General features: G+C 40.6%; 2 pseudogenes; both read right to left on the reverse strand.

Moving 5' to 3' along the window:
* Positions 1-2,219: 2,219 nt before the first annotated feature.
* On the reverse strand, positions 2,220-3,353 carry LOC110573071 (annotated as a pseudogene).
* Positions 3,354-21,673: 18,320 nt separating this feature from the next.
* LOC110573075 lies at positions 21,674-22,152 on the reverse strand (annotated as a pseudogene).
* Positions 22,153-23,654: the final 1,502 nt, after the last annotated feature.

Below are 23,654 nucleotides of genomic sequence, written 5' to 3' on the forward strand. Positions count from 1 at the left end.
GGGATCCCAATTATTCTAATGTTGTTTCGTCTTATGGTATCGCTTATGTCTCGAATTCTGCCCTCGTGATCCAGTAGTTGTTTATCTCTCTTTTTCTCAGCTTCTTTATTTTCCATCATTTCATCTTCTATATTACTGATTCTCTCTTCTGCCTCATTTATTCTAGCAGTTAGCGCCCCCATTTTTGATTGCACCTCATTAATAGCCTTTTTGATTTCTACTTGGTTGGATTTTAGGTCTTTTACTTCTCCAGAAAGGGTTTCTCTAATAACTTCCATATTTTTTTCAAGCCCAGCTAGTATCTTTAAAGTGATGATTCTGAACTCTAGATCTGACATCGTACTAATGTCTGTATTGAGTAGGTCCCTGGCAGTCGGTACTACCTCTTGTTCTTTTTGTTGAGGTGATTTTTTCCGTCTTGTCATTTTGTGCAGAGGAGAATAGATTAATGAGAGAACAAAATGCTAGCAGAGTAACAACGTCCCCAGAAAATATACTCTAAATAAATCAGAAAAGACTTGAAGCAGTGGGAAAAGAAAGGGAAAGAGAGGAAAAAGAAAAAGAAAAAGAAAAAAAAGAAAAAGATAAAGATAAAAACAAAAACAAACAAAACAAAACAACAACAACAACAACAAAAAAAACCAGAATGTGATCAAATATGATCAGGCTGGTATATAGATCAGTTCCACACACTAGATTTGGGATGTATTTTGGTCTTTTAGAAGAAAGTGCCTCCCAAAATTTTAAAGAAAGAAAAACTTATATGTACAAAAATAAGGGTTGATATGATGAAGGGATGGAATATGACTGTAAAGATGGAAATTATAAAAAATTTTATAAAAGGAATTGATAAGAAGTTGTTTGAAAAAAAGAAAGAAGAGGATTTAAAAAAAGAAAAAAAAAGGGAGAGGATGTGATCAGGCAGGGGAATAGAAAACACCATATACTAGAGATTTAGGGTATATTTTAATCTGTTAGAAGAAACTATCTCAAAATTTTAAAGAGAGAACAACTTATATATATAAGCCAAAAATACAGGTAACTACTATGAAGGGATAGAATATGACTCTAAAAATGAAAAATAAAAATGTTTTTTTTTTTAAAAAAAGGGATTGATAAGATGTTGGTTGAAAAAGGGAAAAAGAAAAATTCAAAAAGAAAAAAAAAGAAAAAAAGACAGTTAAAAAAAAATTAACTTTGAAAGACTAAAGAATCATGGTAAAAAAGCCATGAATTCTATGTGCAGTAGTCCCCTAGTGCTGGAGTTCTGCCGTTCTCATTGATCGGTAAACTTGGCCTTGGCTGGCTGTTCTCGCTGATCTTCTGGGGAGGGGCCTGTTGCCGTGGTTTCCAAATGTCTCTGCCGGAGGCAGAATTGCCCCGCCCTTGCCCCTTCCCGGCTAAGTAATCTGCTCGGGTTTGCTCTCCCGGGCTTTTGTTCCCTGCGAGCTTTCCGTACAGCTTTGGAGGCGGAGAGTGAAAATGGCGGCCTTCCAATCTCCGCTCCGGAGGAGCCGAGAACTTGGGGCCCCGCCTCTCAGTGAGCCCCCAGAGAAAAGCCGCCAGTCACTCCCGTCTCCCCGGTCTCCAGCCGCACTCCGCGCTCACCCGGCCCGCGACCGCGCGTCTCTATCTCCGGCACCCGACCCCGGGTGGAGTCTCCAAACCCAGCAGATCCCTGCGGCGCACTCCTGCGCGGCTCCTCCCGGGGGATGAAGGGGAGTCTCCCCGGATCTGCCGCTTGTTGGGTCCCTGCTGTTGGAGCAGTGGCCCGACTGTGCCGCGGATCACGGTTTATGGCAACCCCGAGCTGAGAGCCCGCGCCTGGGCTCCGCCTCTGCAGCCGGCTTCCCTGCTCCGATACCTGGGAGCTCCGCCACACTCAGGCACCCCCGGTCTTTCTGTGACCTGTGGGTCCTGAGACCACACTGTCCCGGAGGGTTCCAACCCCCGCTTAGCCACCAGAGTGACATCCCTCGGCGGAGCAGACTTTTAAAAGTTCCAATTTTGTGCTCCGTGGCTCTATCAGTTGCCAGAAGCGGCCGACGGAGGCCCCTCCCCCGCCGTCTATCCTCCCGAATATCGCCTCGGATTCACTTCTCCGCACGTCCTACCTTCCAGAAAGTGGTCGCTTTTCTGCTGAGAGAGTTGTTGCTCTTCTTTTCTTCGATCTCCTATTGAGTTTGTAGGTGTTCAGAATGGTTTGATCCCTATCCAGCTGAATTCCTGAGAGGATGGAACTATTTTTCCCCAAGTCTTCATATTCAATGGACTCTTGTAACTTTGCCCTTTTGACTGCTGGCTGGAAGCAATCTGCATCTCCAGAATTTCCATCGATGCTGCTGGGCTCACCATTTTGTTCATTTTGTGCTTCTTGTTTCCTGAGACCTGCTGCCAGGACCATGGCACTGTGATGGTTAAACCTCTTGATGATGGCAGCATTACTATTCTCCTTTATGGATTTAGAATTAGAAGTAGATGGCATGGAAGAAATGCCTTAGCCCTCATCTAATGGTTTATCTTCCAAAGCTGTCAAATCAAGTAGTGGGTTTTTCACTCCTAATGAAACCATTGTTTTTAACCCTTTTTCATCTATTTTGGCACATTCTGCAAAGAGGTCCTTTGACCCTGTATTCAGCCGGTCCCTGTGAAAGTAATGGGACTGAAAGAAACGTGTCCAAAATGCCTTTTCCGTCATGTTGTGGGGAACATTTTCTGCATATTTCATTTTTACTGCTGGATACGTCCTAAATATGGACTCAATGATATCAGAGGTTAAATTGTATCTCAGACCATTACATCCATCTGTTTGGGGCCGGACATCAGCCAGAAATGCTGCAGAAATGCCAACATCTTGCTTATGATTGGATGTAGAACTCTCTGTTGCATTCACATTTAAACGATTTGCCCAGAATTCCTCAGCACTGATCACTTGACTCACAACAAGGTCTTTATAAAGCTGAAACAAAACAGGATCTTCTTGCAGCATTCTGTTTTTCTCTTCCAGCTCTTTATTTGCTTTCCTCTTGAACTTGGGCAGCAGCTGCTGGAGAAGGTCTTTCACTGCATCTCGCTCTTTCACAGCTGTGCTTTCATTGAAAAATGGAAGTTAGTTGTGTCCCCTGCATGCAACACCAGCTGAAGCTGAATTTTAGCTTTTCCTTCTGGACTGATCTTCTGGCATTTAATATCTGCATACATATGGCTGATTGTAAATCTATCTTTGCCTTCAGGTGCCCAAGCGATTCTTTCTGCCATGAGGTATAAAGCTCCATCCTGCTTCTTCTGACGCACCTTCTTCACAATCAGCAAAACTTCTTCAGATGAAGTTGCCATGATGCCTAGAAAATGCAGGTGGAAGCTACGGCCCTGGGCAAGGAGTAAGTAACTGGGCTGAGTTGAGTCGAGTTCCGCTGCGCTTCTTAGAGACGCTGCCGGGAGAACGCTGAAACCCAGTAGCCACCGCCGTTGCCACCGCCTCTGCTACTGGGGGGTCTCGCCTCCATCGCTGGCTGCGAGGACTCTGAGGGCACGTGACCGGAAGTACCAAGGTGGGCCTGCCGGGCACGTGACCCAGAGCGCGGCCGCCATGACACCTTCCGCTAGTTCCCTCCCTCCCCCGCCGATTCCCGCCTGTTTCATTTCCTTTCGCCGGTCTCAAGCTGTGAAAGGTTCCGGGATCCTGGCTGGCTCACCCCTTTAGCCTAAAGGTCCTCCGGTCCCTGTTGGCGCTGCGTCGTCAGCCGGCAGCAACCCGTGGACTGCAGGCGGCAGAGAGCCTACAAATATTTTCAATTGCATGGTTGGGCAGGTAGAATTGTTCAAGGGTAAATCCTCTGTATATTTATAATTTGGATAAGTACAATTTGCCTACATAGAGACTGTATAAAGTTACAATCCCAAAGGCAATAATTATATCCACAGACATGACAACAGTCTTATTAAATGGTTAGACTTTTGTCAATTTGACAGGTGAAAAATTGGAATTTTGGTATGTTTTATTTTGTAATTCTCCTATTGATTATTTATGTATAAGAGCTATTTGTGCTTTCTACTCTGTTAAGCCTTGGCTCATATTCTTTTTCTGTTTTCCTACTGAGTTATTAGTAGTCTTCCCATCGATTTCTAGAAATTCTTTAAAGAAATTAGCAGTTGGGCTGTGATAGGATTTCCAAAAATTATTTTCCCAAATTGTCTTTTGAATTTGCATATGAGGGGTTGCTATGAACATTTTTAAAATCTAGTTGAATTTATCAAACTTTTATCCAGTGGCTTGTGCATTTAGGGTCATAGCTGCAAAGACTACTTTTCTTGATTTATTTTGCTTTAATGAATCCACTACCCCACTCTACAAAAAGCGAACAGATATTAGTCAAATGTCATTAAGAAATGTCATCATTGAGACCATCTTCATATAACAAAAATGTTTTCTCATCTTCTTATTAATGAATCCTTTCTTTCTAGCAACATTTGAATCAATGTAATTATAGTATAATTAAAAAAAAAAAGGAGACAACTTCTTCGTTTTCACTGAACAACAGAATTCTATATAATTTTTGACATTGACAGTTTTTTACTTTTAAAATTATTGAGGAGGTGATACTACAAGCAAGATGAAGGGCTACAGGTTCCCAAAGCTTGTCTCTACTACACAAACAACAAACAGACAACTACAAATTGATAAAAATGGTTCTAGGAAAGCTTGGGACTACAACAAAGCAACAGAAACTCTGTAGAGCCCCAAACCGAGGATTCCTACACAGAAAAACATAGAAAGCATCTTCCCTGAATCACCCCATCCCAGAATCCAGAGCAACTCGGCACCTTCAGAGGAATATCACCCCACCAGGAAAAGAAGAGTAGAAGACACTCAGCAAGCTCTACTGCCATCAATGTTTGCAGCCCCTGCTACTGAAGACCCTGGAGTCTTCACCCATGCCAAACACAGCTGATGGAACTACCCAGAGTCCAGCCAATGCATCTCTTCCCCAGGACCAGAGATACTGCTGTCCTGCACCCCACCCTCAAGGTCCACATTGCTACTCTGCGGCAGTTGGTCCCAAGTCAGAGCTCTGACCCACAATAACTAGGGCTGCACTGATGCTGCTTTGCAGTTGGACCCTAGGTCCTAAGTCACTGCTCTGACTTGTGATCACTGGCACCCTGCTTGTGCGGCTCTGTGCTGGAACCTCTGGGGCCTGAGGGGAAGGGTTAATGGGCCTTCCCCAGGGCCATGCCACTGTTCTTCTGCAACCGCCCACAGCGGGTACTCGGTCTTGGCTTTGACCTGCCATCCTTGGGGTGCAGTGCCGTAGCTCTGCGCCCCACCCCAAGGGTTCTAAGTTATGCCTTCGACCTGTCACTGCTGGAGAACACTGCTGCAGCTCTGCTCTCCAAGACACCAAACAGAAACTAGAGAATGGAGGAACATAATGAATAAAATGAAAAATGCAAAGAGCTACAATGACAGTTTCAATCAAGCAGAAGAAAAATCCTGAAACTGATCTCACAATCTTAATCAGAAGAAAAGAAATAAGAATGAAAAAGAGAGTGAGGAAAAACCTGCATGAATTAAGGGATAGCACTAAAGAAAATAATATTAGCAATGTGGGAGTCCCAGGAAAAGAGAAATGGATCAAAAACTTATTTTAAAAAATCATGGCTGAAAACTTCCTGAATCTGGGGCCATGTATGGCCATCCAGGCACATGAAGCTCAAAGATCTCCAAATGGATTCAACCTAAGGAGATCTTCACCCAGACACATTGTAATCAAACTTTCAAAAATCAAAGACAAGGGCGCCTGGGTGGCTCAGTTGGTTAAGCGACTGCCTTCGGCTCAGGTCTATGATCCTGGAGTCCCTGGATCGAGTCCCGCATCGGGCTTCCTGCTCAGCAGCGAGCCTGCTTCTTCCTCTGACCCTCCCCCCTCTCATGAGCTCTCTCTCTCTCTCTCATTCTGTCTCAAATAAATAAATAAAATCTTAAAAAAAAAAATCAAAGACAAATGAGAATTTTGAAGGCAGCAAGAGAAAAAAGACTAATCACATACAATGGAACGCTGATAAGGCTAACAGCAAATTTATCAGCATTAAATTATAACAAGAGACAAAGAAGTCATCATATAAAAAGGGGTTAATTTACCTAGAGGACATAACAATTGTAAATATATACATATCCAATACCAGAACATCTAAATACAGTGAATTATTATTAACAGATTTGAAGGTAGAAATAGACAGCAGTGCAATAATAGTAGGGGACTTTAATACCCCCCAGTTTCAACAATGGATAGATCATCCAGACAGAAAGTCAATAAGGAAATAATGGATTTGAACTACACTCTAGCACAAATGTACCTAACAGACACATATAGAACATTCCATCTCACAGCAGAAGAACACACATTCTTCTCAAGCACACACAGAACATTCTCCAGGATAGATCATACATCAGCTCACAAAATAAGTCTTAATAAATTTAAAGAGACTGACAAAACCATAGTAGGTTAGCACCTCACATCTTTTCCCTTGGCTCCTACCAAAAACAAACAGACAAACAAAAACAAGAAGTAACAAGTGCTGGTGAGGATGTGGAAAAAGGGAATCCTTTTGCACCATTGGTGGGAATGCAAACCGGTGCAGCAACTGTGGAAAACAGTGTGGAGGATCCTCAAAATTTAAAAATAAAACTACCAAATGATCCAGCAATCCTCCTCCTGGGTATATATCTGAAGGAAATGAAATCAATAACTCAAAAAGATATCTGCACTCCCATGTCACTGCAGCATTATTCACAATAGTCAAAAGATGGAAACAACCTAAATTTCCTTCAATGGATGGATGGATAAAGAAAATGTGATAGGGGCGCCTGGGTGGCTCAGTTGGTTAAGCGACTGCTTTCGGCTCAGTTCATGGTCCCGGAGTCCTGGGATCAAGTCCCGCATCGGGCTCCCGGCTCAGCGGGGAGCCTGCTTCTCCCTCTGACCCTCTCCCCTCTCATGCTGTTTCTCTCTCTCTCTCTCTCTCTCAAATAAATAAATAAAATCTTTAAAAAAAAAAAAGAAAATGTGATATATATACACATACACACATTTACCCAATGGAATGTGACTCACAGCCATAAAAAAAGAAAGAAATCCTCACATTTGCAACAACATAGATGAACCTGGGGGATGTGAAACTAAGTGAAATAAGACAAGAGAAACACAAAATAATGTGTATTATCACATATATAGAATCTTAAATTAATTTTTTTAAAAACCCTGATTTCACAGAAATAGAAAATAAATTGGCAGTTGCCAGGGGCTGGGGTGAGAGGGAAATGAGGTACAGTATAAAACTTTCAGTTATAGGAAGATTAAGTTCTGAGGATCTGATGTAGAACAGAGTGACTATAATTTAAAATACGGTATTGTATACTGGAAGTTGCCGAAGAGTAGATCTGAAGTGTTCTCACCACAAAAAATAAAGAGTTAACTATGGGAGGTGATAAGTGTGTTAGTGATCTTGATATCTGTAGTCATTCCAAAATAGGTGTATGTGTCAACATGTTGGAAAAAATTATAAACACAACAAATGATGCTATAAAAAGCCTGGAAAGGGAGTATGGACCAATCAAATCAAGCCATAATTGTTGGGCATCTCTCCATCACAATAACAGCCATTACTCATGTGTATATCTTTCCTGCTTTGTTTCAATGCACGTGTATATATAAGTTTTAATAAAAAATTGAACCTGATTATTTCATTTAACTTTATAAGAGCATCCTTTTGTATCAATAACTTCAGAACTACACACTTATTTTAATGGTTATATAATACCCTCTAAATTTATATTTTTCCAACCCCCTAATGTTGGATTTAGCTTTTCATTTTTGCAAATACTAAAAATATTTAGATATGTCCTTATGTAAAAACATCTTTGCATGTTTACACGATTATTTTGTTTCCTGGAAAATTTTCAAAAAAGGGAATATATGAATCACTTTTAAGGAATTTTGATAATCAGTGAGAACTTACCATCAAGGTAATTGTCCAGTATCAATTTCTCAGTGTACACACGTGCCCAATTCCCATATCCATGCCAATACCAGCACCAGTTATCACCAAACTTTTAATCCTTTGTTAATCTTCAAAGGGGAAATATGGTACTTCCATATTTTAACTTGCATTTTTAATTATCAATCATTTTTAAAATAAAATTAAAGTTTCATCATCTATAATTCCACTAACACAAACCATTTCTTACATTAGGCCTGATGAATGTCACCTAGGGACAATGAAATTAGTAAATTTCATTTTCTGGCGGTGGTAGTTATTTAAAGCAATGAATTTTTTCCTTCCTTGGGGATAATCATTCTTAGTCTTCAAGTGCAGAAGAGTAGCTGTTTGGTCCTGCAATCTTCAAGAACACCATAGGTAGAATGGCCCTGACGATAATTTAGCAAAGAAGATGCTATTCTCATGCTGCCACTTGCCATAATAGATGAGACTTGAAAAATATTTGCACTGGCAGATGTCAACCCGTCCAGCTTTATAAAATGTATAGATATATTTAATATTCTGAGTTCAGCTGCTTTAAATGCCACTATCAGGAATATTTTAGAAATCTCTCTGGAAGATCACCTCTAACTTTTAAAAGCTGTAACTGTTTAAAAGTTACATGAGCCACGTGGGGACTAGGTGAATAAAGAACAAAAAAAGAATTTTTAATGATCTTTTAGGGAAAAAAAAAGTTTTCATGTCTTTGGAAATGTGGCCTCTGTTAAAAAGTACTCGCACACATGTGGATTCCTGCAGCTAATTTTCAGCCATCAAAGGCTGAAGCATACTTATGTTTTCAAGTTGGCTGTTTGTAAAGTTTAAATACAAAAAAATAAAAGTAAATACACGCGCGAGCGCGCGCGCACACACACACACACACACACACACACACACTGCTGTTTTTAAAACCAGTAGAAAGAAATACCCCCTCACCAGAATAATAATAACCCCTTAAGATACAAGCTTCTATTTAAAAGAACCTTTTAATTTTCAGAATCCACCACTCCCAGTAAATAAAATCTGAACATTTTCCACTTCATGAATATAGGGAATATAGGAAAATGACAAAAACAGCAGCAAATGCAACAATCCACAAGTACTTGATGCTCACAAAACAAGAGCGTACACAGATTGTAAATCAAAACAAAACACAAAAACAGAAAACAGCACGCTCTAGCCTATTTTTCTAAACCGAATTCCCTCCATCCCCTGGTTTATTGAAGGAACTATAAAGCGCATTTCCATGAAGACTTAGAAGAAAGATGGAGGATAGGAAATTTGACTGTTTCTAATAATTATGCCAAAACAATCATTTGGAAAATACGAACTCACTGTCCGAATCAATTTTAAAGCTAGATGTGAGTTCTGAAATCCAAAGTGGGGCGGGGGGTTGAAGGAGCTTATTCCCCCAGTGTTTTCTAAACATTGTATTGTGTAGTTCTGCACACTCTTGAAATTTTATTAATGGACATTATTGATTTGTTAAAAAAAATACTTAGTGGGGTGCCTGGGTGGCTCAGTTGGTCATGGGTCAGACTCTTGATTTTGGCTCAGGTCATGATCTCAGGGCCGTGAAATCGAGCCCCACATGGAGCCTGCTTAAGCCTCTCTCTCTCCCTCTGCCACTCCCCCTACTCGATTTCTCTCGCCAAAAAAAACCACTTACTGAGTTCCTATTATGTGCTGGGCACTTCTACGTATTTTAAGATGCAAGCAAGAATGAAATGGACAACAATACCCACCCTCATGGAGATCACAGCAGTCTGCTCTAATCTTTTTCACTTCTCTTTTTACATCTAGTTCCTAATCAGAGGTTACTCTTAGTTCTGTTTATGTGAGACCTTCGTTAGTCTTGCATAAATTTCCCTGGTCTTCCATTGTGTGATTTCCTTGGGTATACAGTATAAATGTAAATTGAATTCTAGAGCATTCTACAGAGTCAAAATCATCATACAAAAATCACAAATTAGGATGACAGTCAATAATATGTAAGGAGCACTGATCTTGAGGCCAGGTCACTTTCTCTCATTGCTACCTGTGACCACATCAAGGCTCATAGGAGTGGACTTAGCAAAGAGGGATGTGTTGGGAGTTTGAGCAATGCATGATGGCACTCAAATATCCTCCAACCAAATCCTAAAGGAATCACATAACAGGTTTAAGAGAATGAGCTCTAAGTATATTGGGCAGGGGGTAATGACACCAATTCTGATGATTCTAGCAAAAGTTTTGCATCAGTATTCTTAAGAGAATTCTCACTTCATCCCAGAGAATGCATATCAGCTGCAATTAAAGTGACCAAATAAATATATTTAGATTAAACTGAGTATAGACTAAAGACTGGTCACTGCCATATTTCCGTTACACAATATGACAGAGAAGGCTGGGTTACAAAGCCTGGAAAGACAGTGACTAAAATATACACCCTACAAAATCTACCATACCCTACCAAACCTACCATATTAGACGATTAGACGATTAGACGATTAGCTCATGAACCACCACAACTGCTGCTCATGCAATCAGCCTCTGTTTGAGGCTCTTCACGACAAAGAACCTATTTCTGGTCCAAATGAGTCAATTATTTTAACTTGGCAATTGGTGTGATCTGTTGACCACACTCACATTACAAGCCTCCAAAGCCATTTTCCAAAACACTAAGTTATTCTTCGCTATCCTTTTAAGGGTGGCAAGCATCCCTCTCTCATATTTGCTTAATTTTAGTTCCACTTCTGCCAAGCTTCAATTAACCCAGGGAATTGTAGTTATTGTGCTCTAATGTATAAATTGTCTCGTCTACCTTGATGTATTGTGTTACTCCGATGAGATCCAGGGTGGTTTTACAGAAACAAACACAAACAGAAAGAGAATATCATTGCTGTGGATGCCAACATCTAACACATAGAATCATTAGGGGAACAAAAATTAAAAAAGATGTGCAGATGAAGGAATAGTGAAGGCTTACTGACTCCTCGGAATAGTCACACTTGTTGCAATTCTAATAAAGAGATTAACGTTTAGGATGGTGACACTCCACTATCTACAGTCAAATGAGCAACTGATCCCATTGTACGCTCAATACAAAATATTCATCTCATCTTTTATTGTATCAAATACTTTATTTAAGCTTAAAAGTTCTTGGTTCTATGAAGATACAATACAATATTTATACATATGTACCAATATTTATATTTTATATATAGTTTATATACATATATATGTGTGTGTGTGTGTATATCTGCTCCAACTACATAATGCATACATTGTCCAACCATATATTGAAAAAAAGCAGCAAAATCGCACATATGTTTAAAGATGAAGGGCGCCTGGGTGGCTCAGTTGGTTAAGCGACTTAGTTGGTTAAGTCCCGGAGTCCCGGGATCGAGCCCCACATCGGGCTCCCTGCTCAGCAGGGAGTCTGCTCCTCCCTCTGACCCTACCCCTCTTGTGCTCTCTCTCTCTCACTCTCTCTCTCAAATAAATAAAAAATAAAAATAAAAAAATAATAATAATTAAAGATGAAAATACACTTTGAATTCCATGTCACCTTCAAATCTCTGCAGACCTCATCAGTTTTCATTACTTTCTATATAAATATATATTTAATTAGTCATTATCACTGGAAGTCTCTGATCGGATTTGCAATTCCACACAAAGACAATGACTGTTTCCACACGGTTCCTCTGTCAGTTCCTACTTGTCTAAATAATGATGATATCATGCTAGCCACTGACAGTTTCTGTCTACTTTATACCAAGCTACCGTCCATTTCCTTTTTTCCCCTGGAGAATATACAAAACAGAAAGGGAGCATCAGGTAGAGCAAAGTGTTTTTGAACTTACAGAGTATTTTTTCTCTTTTAAGAATTTCAACAGGAAAAGAATGACTCGAAACTCCTCCACGGAAACTATGTATCATGACCCAAAAGGTCAGGGTAGACTCAGAGAGAGACCGTAAAGACCACCAGGAATTAAATGTGCAAATCTTCTTTCTCTTTCAACTCGTGGGGGATATGCCTCACAAAGAGATGACCCTGCTTTTTAACTTTATTTTTTTTCTGTCAGGTCTGTATTAAAATCATAAAATCCTTGTTCCTTCCTTTGGACATTATCCATTTTATTAGGCACTTTCATGCATGAGTTTTTATTCAGTGTCTGAGGTAAAAAAAAATCTAATGTGTTTCATATCCTCTAAATTTTTGTGAGCACACAGAACATTTAAAATAAAAGTTTATAGCAAAGCCCCAGAGATACAAAGTTGGCATATTGTGTTTCTGAGCATAGAGCTACGTTTACTTTTCTTCCCATGCCTTACACTGTCAAGGATGATGAAAATTACTTTCCCAAATAAAAGAAATCCTCTCTTTAAATGAAAATGAAAATGGAGTCAGAGGAAACTTACTAACATTGAGATGTGTTATTCAAATGTACCTAAAGCAGAGTGCAGCAGAGTTTTTGTTTCTAGAAATGCTCCACATGACAAGAACCACATAGTAGGAAAGCTCTCTCCCAGTTCCCTTGGGAAGATTTAAGTGCTTTCTAGGAGGCATTTTTCTCACACACTTCTGCTATTTTATAGCACCTTATTTTCTCTTCTCATGTAAGCAAGCAAAGGGGTCATGGAAAATTCTCAAAGAAACTCATGATATGAAGATACAGCAGGTCAGGAATAAATGCAGGTATTATGATGTAAACAGCACTGGATACAATCAAATATAATTAGATTACAAGAATTCTTTCCGGCTGCAGCAAGGAGAAAAATATGCATTTTGAGGTAAATGCCTGTGATTTAGCAAATTCATAAGTTAATATATAGATTAAACTCTGCCATATTTGAAACATTAAATGTAATTGAGTTACACTGTGTAACCCTTTTGGCATTTACTACTGCAAACACTTTACTCAATAGGCTAGAGACATATGTACATTACCATTATGTTATTTCTATACACGCACAGGAACCCGCTCACATAAGTATTAATATTTATCTAGAATACTAAATACTAACATGACATCATCTCACATTTTGAAACGAGCTTCTTACATAAATTTTGTAACGATTAACAATACCATGTCCTGGCCAAAATGACAAACACCTCCAACCCCCAAGTAACATTTCTAGGTTTCGGATTTTTTTAAAGATTTTATTTATTTATTTGAGAGAGAGAGACACAGCGAGAGAGGGAACACAGGCAGGGGGAGTGGGAGAGGGAGAAGCAGAGTTCCCGCCGAGCAGGGAGCCCGATTTGGGGCTCGATCCCAGGACCCTGGGATCATGACCTGAGCCGAAGGCAGACGCTTAACGACTGAGCCACCAAGGCGCCCAACATTTCTAAGTTTTTAAAAGATAAAACATAAATGGTTTGAAGCATCAGAGTACCAGATAACCATTCAGAAAAGCAAAAGATTCCGTGTAGTAAACCTCTTTATGAGACTTTAGTAGTTGGAGATGAAATTGTACATGGGGAAGGGTAGATTGCTTTGATTTAGAAAATTGTTGCCATTAAACAGTTTACAAAGAGCCTACTGTTTCTGCATCATTATCCCCAATGTGTCAAAGTCAGCATTTTCACAATATTTAAAGCACTCCCAACTTCCTCATAAATATCATTTATATTCCTGCACAGCTATTCAGCATATCAAGGAATACCATTTACAGTCTTCTCAAGTTACACCGTATGATTATCTGAGCCAATGCCTGTGAACCCAAAATAAAGACAGAGAAGAAGGCAAAATTCTCTCCAAGCAGAATCATGGAGATCATGTATTTTTGCTGCCATGTTGATCCAAGACTCAAGGCCATCGTGTGCTTTGCATTTGGAGAGTAGCCCAGGTCATCTGGCCTTAAGCCTGCAACAGAATCTCGCTACTAGGCAACTCAATTGTGGGGGAACAGGTGGCCTGTGTACTGGCATTGCCATTTATCTTTATTTATTTGCTTTGTATTGGACGAGGTCTTTCTTGCATCAACCTTAAAAATAAAATACACAGTTATTTTATGAGCAAAATGAGTTTATCCTGGAATAGCAGAGGAATTGCAATTAGGGACATGCAAGCTATTGTGAACCATAGGCATGTCCAAAGAGACAGAGGAAGGGTCAGAGGAAATCAAGGAAGGTTGTTTTAAATAAAATTTACTGTATAAGAACAAGAGTTTGAGGTTGTGGCAGTTTCTCATTGGCTACAAGTGGTGAGTAGTGCTTTGTTGGTGAGGCGAGGAAGGATCTTCCTTCTTTTTCTTAAAAGCAGGGATGAAATGTCCTTCCTTGTCAAGATAATTCTTTTTTTAGCAGATTCCACGTGCAGCATGGGGCCAGACTCTCATGACCCTGAGATCATGACCTGAGCCAAAATCAAGAGTCAGATGCTTAACTGACTGAGCCACCCACATGCCCCTCGTCAAGCTAATTCTTACCTTCTTTCTTTTTTTAAAATTTTTATTGTTATGTTAATCTCCATACATCATTAGTTCTTTCTGCTGGTTATACAGGCTGCAATGAATGAGTGGTACATGCATGAGAGCGCCCCCTTCAGGGCTTCCCGACTCCATTTTAAATGAGGTTTCCTTTATTTTTACACTTGCTGAAGAGAAAAATAGAACCAGAGTCAGAACTACCTTTTCCTACCTCCCTACCTCTTGAGACCCCAACAGAGCCATTCCAAGGCACTGCCTCCATGAGAAGCAACTGCTTCAGCAGACAATGGTCACCACCTTCTCTAAAATCCTCTAGCACTTGTCAGTAACACCAATTTGGATATGCAATCTAATATAACCTTCAGATGAATCCTTCATGACATTCCTGTGTAAGTGAATAACTGTAAGCCGTGAAAATGATAAAAAGTAGTCTTTAAGGGGAATTTGCAAACAAATTCATTTATGTTCGAAATAGCAATGCTACAGAGTCACAAGTGCCACCCCACATCTGAGGCTCTGAAAAACAGTGGCCACCACATACGACGAGGTACCTCACTGCTGTGATTGGAAGAACTGAAGCCTGTAGCAGCCACAAGGTAAAACGGAACCAGTCAACAAAGAAGATCTTTAATTTATTTATTAAAAGTATAACTCTTCGGGGTGCCTGGGTGGCTCAGTCGTTAAGCGTCTGCCTTCGGCTCAGGTCATGATCCCGGGGTCTTGGGATCGAGCCTCATGATGGGCTCTGTGCTGAGCTGGAAGCTGGCTTCCCTTCCCCCTCTCCCTCTTCCCCCACCCCACCCCCTGCTCGCATGCACTCTCTCTCTCTTCATAAATAGTCTTTAAAAAATAATTTAAAAAAATAAACAGAAAATGCCCAAACTGGGAAATATTTCCCAGATAAAGAGATAACTTCTTTTATCTATTAAGCACTCCAACACAAAACATCGAGACTAAAAACACCCCCCTGAAAAAGTAAGCTACAGATAGAAAAGCAATTTGCCCCAAAGAAAAGAGAGTTTTCTCACGTACAAAGAGTATCAATATTGAGAGTGGTCAAAAAAAAAAAAAATAAAAGATGTTTTACAAGACATTATTTATTGATTTATTTGTTATTTGCCTATCAGATTGACAAAGACTAAGATAGAATGATGACCTCTTGGGTTTTTGAGGTCCTGGCAAAATCACCGTAGCCATGTACTGCTGGAAGATAAGTTGGCAACATAGATCCGAATATTTAAAAATAGCGATTTCCAACTTAGTAATTCCACTTCTGCAAATGATCCTAAGGAAATTACCAAGTCAGTACATAAATACATACACTGCATAACTATGATAGGAGAAAAAAATGGAAATACCATACATGCCCAGTAGGAGACTGGGAAAATAAATTATAGTCTTTCATTGAATCTATGATATAGTCTTTGATTGAATCTATGAAATCCAATAGTAGTGATGACCGTGCATACATAATTATTAAAAAGTATTCCAAAAAAAGGAAAGTATCCATGCATCGCTAAGTGAAAAAAAAAAAAACTGTCACAGAAAAATAAGGCATGCTATAAATATCTGTGTAATAGAACACATTTTATTAATCAGTTAATGTCTTCAGATCACCCCAACCCCACCCAACCTGCTAAGGGAGACTGGGGATCTGCTTCTGCATTTACTTTCTTCCAAGCTTTCTAACGGAGGACCCAGCTAGTCAGACATCTTCTTTCGGACTTCTTTTCCTTTTCATGGGCAGACGGAAATGGGGAGAGAGAATCCCAGAGTACCCGCTGAGCAGGGAGCCTGATGTTGGGCTCCATCCCATGACCCTCAGATCACGACTTGAGTCAAAACCAAGAGTCGATGCTCAACTGACTGAGCCACCCAGGTGCCCCTTCATTCAGACTTCTAATATCATGTAAACTTAGGAACAAAAAGGATGGGAATAGAGAATAATTGATACCAATCTAATTCTGGGTAGATTTTTGTGTGTATGTGTGAGTTTTAGAAGAAGTTGTACTACTAAAAAGAAAAAAGTACAGGAGCTGCTCTAGGATTTGACAGGTGCGGACAGAACAAAAGGGTATGTTAGAAGTGAATTACCATGTTTCACATACTTATTAACCTTTAAATAGTCCAAGAAAAACAATTAAAGAATTTGTGCTACTTTAAATGCTTCTCCGTTGATGGATGTCTCCTTTTGAACACAACACAGCTCTGAGACTAGACTCTGGGGGTCATGGTTAGGGGCATGAGACAGTACATGATTTGACCCCCACATTCACCTCTAGATGCTGTGTGACTTAAACTTTTAACTTTTGGTACATGAAATTTTTAGTTCTTCTATAAAGAACATTCATTGCTAATAAAATAAGTATACCTCACAAAGAGTTATTGAAAAGCTGAGTTGCTCTATAAATGTTTCTTAGGTGCTCATTCTACTTTCTCGGCATTAAGTTTTTACTCCCCACGCCCAAAGCAACCTCTGAGACAGGGATGTAAGTGGAAGTTGGTTTCTTTGGGATGTACTGCTAGGAAGCACTGGCACATACGTGGAAAACAGCGATGCCTGGAGGTATAGTGATCGAAAGGAAGCAGGGAAGGGAAGGAGGCCAATACGGGATATAGATCTGAGCAGGTTGCTCTGCACCATGGGGCCCAATCCTGCTGGGAAGCTCTAAGAGATGGATGCTGTTAGATGCTTTCAGAGCTGTGCCCGCCTCGAGGTATTTATCCACCAATTCTCTTGCATTTCCATCTCCAACAAACCCACCCTCAGGTTCATTATGGTCAGCCTGAGAAAGCCCAAAGGAGCAGGATCCGAGGAGTGGCCCCACTCGTTCTGAGTAAGGAAGCATCAGCTACCTAGTGACAATGCCATAAATTATTCTGGAAGTTCCTTCCTTTCCTACACCCTCCCCATGGTAGTACTCAGTCTAAATAATAAGTGTTACAGGGGCACCTGGGTGGCTCAGTCAGTTAAGTGTCCAACCCCTGGTTTTGGCTCAGGTCATGATCTCAGAGTCCTGAGATCAAGCCCCGCATCAGGTTCCTGCTCAGTGGGGAGTCTGCTTCTCCCTCTCCCTCTGCCCCTCCCACCCCCTGCCCCCTCCCCCCGCTCATGCTCTTTCTTACTCTCTCAAATAAATAAATAAAATCTTAAAAAAAAAAGAAGTATTATAAGGTAACACTAATCTCCCCCAATACATCTGGGTCCTATATCTAATGTCCTTAGAATGCAAGCCCTTGGAGAGCAACCTGCCCCAAGAACATCATCCACTGTTCTTGGTCTTCATCTGTGTTCTCACCCAAGATATTTGGTTCTTGGCTGATGAACTTAGTAAACAACAAACAAAAAAAGAACACATTTGATGAGAATACAAATATATGGTACAATTTAAAGTGTGATTCCATTCTCATCTAATTATAGAAACCAGAGGCAGGAAAGAAAAAGAAGAGGAAGTTGATACACTGGACTAGAAACAAATTTGTTTTGTTTTGTTTTTTAAACATTTATTTCTTTATAGAGAGAGAGAGAGAGAGAGAGAAGAGAGAGCACCAAGCACAAGTAGGGGGAGGGTCAGAGGGAGAGAATCCTTCAAACAGACTCCCTGCTAAGCAAGCAGCCCACCGTGGGGCTCGACCCCACAACCCTGAGATCATGACCCGAGCTAAAACCAAGAGTCGGACACTTAACTGACTGAGCCACCCAGGCGCCCTGAAACAAGTGGTTTTTTTTGAGTCCTCATTAGACACAATCTGTGCCTCAACACGCTACGACAAAGATTCTCCTCTCCAAGTGTCCCCAGAGCAGCAGTGTCAGCTCCCTTAGGAGCTTTATGGAACCACAAATCCCAAGCCCTCAGCCCAGATCCACTAAACTTGCCAGAAACTCTCTAACAAGACCTCCAGGAGATTCTGATGCATGCTCAAGTTGCTCAAGGGAACCACTCCTCAGAAGACTGGTTTCAAATTGTAGCGTTGCTGCAGAAATTGCTTAAAATGTTATGGCGCTATAGCAGTTAAAGATGACGTGTCACGTGGTCTGCAGCTGAATTTGTGCTACAACAATATCCCTTCTGCATTTGGATAGAAGAAGAGATACAAAGGAAATCTGGCAAATAGTAACAACTGTGGACTATAAACGCAGAGTGCGTGACACACAGTCTTCCCAGAGATCGTGTTATAATAGGTTTGTGCTCAGGAATCTGGGTTTTTACCAAGTATCATAGGGTTTCCTTAGAATGACGGCTTACATCGCTTTAAAAGAACATGGTTAAAAAATACTGCTGTATCCTGAGATTAAGAATTCCTCATATCAGGGGCGCCTGGGTGGCTCAGTTGGTTAAGTGACTGCCTTCGGCTCAGGTCATGATCCTGGAGTCCCTGGATCGAGTCCCACATCGGGCTCCCTGCTCGGCAGGGAGTCTGCTTCTCCCTCTGACCCTCCTCCCTCTCGTGCTCTCTGTCTCTCATTCTCTCTCTCTCAATAAATAAATAAAATCTTTAAAAAAAAAAGAATTCCTCATATCAGTGAGGTCATATAATACATGTCTTTCTCTGACTGACTTATTTTGCTCAGCATAATACCCTCCAGTTCCATCCATGTCGTTGCAAATGGCAAGGTGGGGGGTGGGAGGGATTGGGTGGCTGGGTGATAGACCTTGGGGAGGGTATGTGCTATGGTGAGTGCTGTGAATTGTGTAAGACTGTTGAAACACAGACCTGTACCTCTGAAACAAATAATACATTATATGTTTAAAAAAAAGAAGAAGAAGATAGCAGGAAGGGAAAAATGAAGGGGGGGAAATCGGAGGAGACAAACCATGAGAGACTATGGACTCTGAGAAACAAACTGAGGGTTCTGGGGGGGGATGGGTTAGCCTGGTGATGGGTATTAAAGAGGGCACGTTCTGCATGGAGCACTGGGTGTTAACACACAAACAATGAATCACGGAACACTACAACAAAAACTAATGATGTAATGTATGGTGATTAACATAACATAATTAAAAAAAAGAAAGAAAAAAAAAAAAACTTCTGTAGTCAAATTCCATATTTCTTAGTATATGATGGATTTGGCAGAACAGTCATCTACCCCGAAGATACAAGCAATTTATATTTGACAGACCAAATCTGTGGATGGTATTATGGTGTGTTTCTCTGGCCCATGCTCCCATATCTGCACGCAGTGGTTACCAACAACTTTCCTGATGGTTCCTATTTTCCTGCACCTATCACAGAAGACCATAATCAATGTGTTTTGAATCAGAAGGACACATAGCAAAACTCACCATGTGGTCACTCATTAGAAGATCAAGTCAGTCCCACACAATAAATAAGAACGAGTATCAATGGGTACAAGAACACCTTCCTTCTTTCTGTCTGTCCACGAGACACAATCTGACCTACTTGGGATTCTCAGGTCACAGGGTGGATAAACACCCTGAGGCAGGGACAGCTCTGAAAGCATCTAACAGCATCCATCTCTTAGAGCTTCCCAGCAGGACTGGGCCCCATGGTGCAGAGCAACCTGCTCAGATCTATATCCTATATTGGCCTCCTTCCCTTCCCTACTTCCTTTCGATCACTCTACCTCCAGGCATCGCTATTACCCATTTACGTGCCAGTGCTTCCTAGCAATATATTCCAAAGAAACCAACCTTCACTTACATATTATAGACAAGATTCCTATCTGTGAGCTCCACTGAGCCCTAAAAATCCCATGAAGGGCTTTGTTTAGACCACAAATCACCTTGGGAGAAATCACTTCAATAACTGCAACAGTGGTGAGTTAAATTTTTCAGGATGTTACAAGGTTGACAGCCAAGAGTCTTGAGGATGGGGGTGGGAGACAAAACCTATATTCTACAGTATTGATACCATGAGGCATGCCATTTAGACTACTATAGGCTACTATAAAATTACAATGCTCGACATTTTGCCCTATTCTAAATACAAATAAATGAAAAAAAAAAAAACCCACATGCTACTGCATGAGCCATTTATACAACATCTTTTTAAATATGTTTGTCTCATAAAGCTGAATTAACTATGATTTTCTCATTTTAAAAATGTTAGCTGGTGGCTGCACATTTCACTCTTAATTCCATTTATATGAAATACTTGTCACATCACTGGCCACTTGTTAAGAACATGTTTTGTTATTAGTTATTTCTCCTATCAAAAATGTGTCTGTTCTGCCTAATTTATATGATTATTAAGCATCTTGACTTTCTTCTGAGTACTTGTACAAAGGTTATATCAAGATGACAAGCCAAAAGATTTTAAAATGGTGGAAAAGAAGAGGAAGAAGTGCAATGCTATTAGCATATCCAAGGATCAGTTCAGTCAACTTCATTCAAATCTGTCCCTTCTAAAAACAAAAGCTTCTCCCTGACACTCCTGCCCCAATTTGGTTATGGTTTCTCCCTGACACTCCTGCCCCAATTTGGTTATGGTTTTGTCTGCTTACTACCTTTCTACCTGGAAGACTATCTGAGCAATAAGTCAAGTCAGAATTAAAATCCATGTAACGCTGAACTCTACTCAAAGAGAACTGTTGTTTAACTAATCCCTACTGTTTTTCCACCTTAGATATATATCAAAAATGGATGCCAAATGTCTTATATTTCACACATTTAGTTTTGAGTACTTATAAAAATCATTTCTAGATTATAATGGAAAAATTCTGAACTATTTCAATATAGTTTATATGGTAGAAAATTCTAGGGATTTTACTCTGAGTGTTATAGCTCCCCAAAATTGGTATCTTGGTGATTTTGTTGTGTTAACACAGAATATAGTAAGTGCATAATTATCACAGAGAACTGCTGTTACCATAGTCATAGGTCAGGGTATGTTCCTAAGTTCTGAAATCAACCATTTTTATTTTATTTTTTTTTAAGATTTTATTTATTTATTTGACAGAGAGAGACACAGCGAGAGAAGGAACACAAGCAGGGGGAGTGGGAGAGGGAGAAGCAGGCTTCCCGCCGAGCAGGGAGCCTGACACAAGGCTCGATCCCAGGACCCTGAGATCATGACCTGAGCCGAAGGCAGACACCCAATGACTAAGCCACTCAGGCGCCCCTGAAATCAACCATTTTTAAACTATAGAAGATAAGATTTAGAAAACCATTCTATTCTCTTGGAAATATCTTGTACTCTCAGGAAGAAGGTGGGTATCAAAGGAATAGATTTTTTACCAAAATACCTTTTTTTTAAATGAATTAAAAAGTTTATTAGCCATAGAAAAAAATTGATGCCTTAAATCAATTCTTGTTAAGTTCCCTGTAAAACAATAAGCTTACAGAATATTTCTTTCTCACAAACAGAAAGTCACTATGCTTTTGGTCCAAGATATGTTTTGTTCCTTCTTCTTCAGATGACAGACAGATGGATGTAGCCGAATCTATGAACGAGTGTACTTGCCCCAAATGTGCAACATAAATACAGAAGCAATGAACAGAAGACTCATAACCAATACTGGAACAGGGCCAACCTTGAGCCCAGGTGAGTCTTCTGTGTAGAATCACCACATGCCCCCAGTGCCTGCTGAGGTTGTGCGCCCACGCTCCTTGTTCCACAGCTCACATATTTTCTCTGCCAGACCGTGGATCCAGCCGCCCGGGCGGACACTGCTTTGCTGGGGGAGCACCCCAATGAGCCCACATTAGTGCCACTGGGGGTTGGACCAGGCATACTGAAGACTGGAAGGCGCTGGAGGCTGAAACTGACAGCCAAGAAGCAGACGGTGGAGTCCTCAAAGGACCGGCCCCTGCCAAAATACTTTTTACCCACCTAACATCTGACTAGAAATATGTGGCCTCTGAGCTTCAAGCCTGGAAATCAACAAATCTTTTTGTCCCCTTGTGTGGCTACTATGTATATCCCAACTCTAGGGTCACCAAGTCAGAGTCCTATTTGTTATCCATGCTCTGTACACTAACATGCACATACTCAGGTGTTTCACCCAGTGGTATATCCCACATGACCAAACACACTATGAACAGGGGAGCAGAGAATTCTGGACATGGGTGGCAGAGACAAAACAGATATAAATTCTCTGTAAATGGCAAATGAAAGATCCCAAATTATCCCAATAACCATGAAGAGATACTCACTTTCTCCAATCCCATCTGCTGCTTTATTGTTTTTATCTACACTTTATAATGCCCACGTAAACCCACAAACACACCAAACTCGTGACCATATTGCAAGTAAAGCAATCTGTCACTAAAAAAACCCCACAGAGTAAAACAGCTCTGGTCCACACACAACCATGTGCTAGGTTGATGTATCTGTCATTCAACAGTTTACAATATTTTCCATAATCCTGTACAGGGCGTCCAACAAGGCATTCCCAAGCATATCTGTACTTACAAACATATTCCTGCTATCAGACAGAGAAGTATTTTGTATTATAGGGATAAACTGATTTTGCGTCCTTTTGTGAGCATGGGGTGTGCAAGGGTGCCTTTGAAAATTCCTTCACCAGTCCTGTCCTCACGCCTTGTTTTTTTTTTTTAATTTTTATTCTTATGTTAATCCCCATACATTACATCATTAGTTTTAGATGAAGTGTTCCATGATTCATTGTTTGTGCATAACACCCAGTGCTCCATGCAGAATGTGCCCTCCTCAATACCCACCACCAGGCCAACCCATCCTCCCACCCCCCTCCCCTCTAGAACCCTGTTCGTTTTTCAGAGTCCATCGTCTCTCAAGGTTCGTCTACCCCTCCGATTTCCCCCGCTTCATTCTTCCCCTCCTGCTACCTTCTTCTTCTTTTTTTTTTTTCTTAACATATATTGCATTATTTGTTTCAGAGGTACAGATCTGAGATTCAACAGTCTTGCACAATTCACAGCGCTTACCAGAGCACATACCCTCCCCAGTGTCTATCACCCAGTCACCCCATCCTTCCCACCCCACCCCCCACTCCAGCAACCCTCAGTTTGTTTCCTGAGATTAAGAATTCCTCATATCAGTGAGATCATATGATACGTGTCTTTCTCTGTTTGACTTATTTCACTCAACATAATACCCTCCAGTTCCATCCACGTCGTTGCAAATGGCAAGATCTCATTCCTTTTGATGGCTGCATAATATTCCATTGTATATATATACCACCTCTTCTTTATCCATTCATCTGTCGATGGACATCTTGGCTCTTTCCACAGTTTGGCTATTGTGGACATTGC

The sequence above is a fragment of the Neomonachus schauinslandi genome, unplaced genomic scaffold (assembly GCF_002201575.2).
Source record: "Neomonachus schauinslandi unplaced genomic scaffold, ASM220157v2 HiC_scaffold_108, whole genome shotgun sequence".
In the NCBI taxonomy this organism is placed as follows: domain Eukaryota; kingdom Metazoa; phylum Chordata; class Mammalia; order Carnivora; family Phocidae; genus Neomonachus; species Neomonachus schauinslandi.